This window comes from Scylla paramamosain, chromosome 39, assembly GCF_035594125.1.
Source record: "Scylla paramamosain isolate STU-SP2022 chromosome 39, ASM3559412v1, whole genome shotgun sequence".
In the NCBI taxonomy this organism is placed as follows: Eukaryota; Metazoa; Arthropoda; class Malacostraca; order Decapoda; family Portunidae; genus Scylla; species Scylla paramamosain.
The window spans coordinates 386,847-387,500 of NC_087189.1; positions in this window are offsets into that span (position 1 = coordinate 386,847).

Consider the following 654-nt stretch of genomic DNA (forward strand, 5'->3'; position numbering starts at 1 on the left):
GCAAGGTGGGACGCGAGAGGAACGTCTGTGGAATGCTAAATAGCGAACAGACGAGCGTGTGAGTGGAAGGAATGAGAGGAATGAAAGAAATCGTTACCTGTCATCACTACAAGTTACCGTGGACGGATCATCTGAGGAAAGATAAGAAGAGGAGAGAGAAGGAATGCAAGGAATGAGAGAAAGGGACATTAAATCATTGCCTATTACCACTGTAAGTCACTGTGGCATGCTAAACAGGACGGATCACCTGAGGAAAGATAAGAACAGGAGCGAGGAGGAATGTGAGAATGATAAATGGGGGGAATGGTTTAGATAGATAAATGTGATGTTAAGATGTCACTGATAAATTAGTTAAGCTTTTTTTCTATCTTCTTTTGGGAGTGATGTATCTTGTTTTTATTTATATTTATTTTTGTCTTATCCTTTCTTTATTTTTTCCTTCACGCGAACAAATATAACGTTACTATATATTACGTATCTAAGTTATTTTGTTCTGTCTATATATCTATGGTGTATCTACGGTTCTAGTGACAGATTAACAAGCTCTCTATAGTATTAACAGGAGAAACAGTCTTGAGAACTCGGCTAAGCATCTCTGTGACCTTGGAAAATACTGGTGGTGAGAGAGAGAATACGGCGCATAGGTTTCGGCGC